Here is a 317-nt window from a genome sequence, read left to right as displayed (position 1 = left end):
TGGTTCTTGATTTGTTTGTTTATTGACACGCTTGTTTACTGCTGTTTTTGTTTATGTTTTAGAAATGCATTTCGTTATTCATTTCTTTGATGTTCTTGCTTGCTATATTCTTGCTTTCTCGTTCACTTGTTTCCTTGTTTTGTTCATAAATTTAAAGAATCGTTATTGCATTTGTTTGTTTTTGTTCTTCATTCGTCTGTTTATGAAAGTTACCGAGTTGTGGAAGAGGAAAAAAAAAAAAAATGAATGAACACGAGACACAAAAATTATTTTATCAAAGGGAAACTGAGTTATATTCATTGCATCTCCTTTCGTAT

The sequence above is a fragment of the Penaeus monodon genome, chromosome 15, assembly GCF_015228065.2.
Source record: "Penaeus monodon isolate SGIC_2016 chromosome 15, NSTDA_Pmon_1, whole genome shotgun sequence".
NCBI classification, from domain to species: Eukaryota; Metazoa; Arthropoda; class Malacostraca; order Decapoda; family Penaeidae; genus Penaeus; species Penaeus monodon.
Note: the sequence above shows the minus strand (reverse complement) of the source record.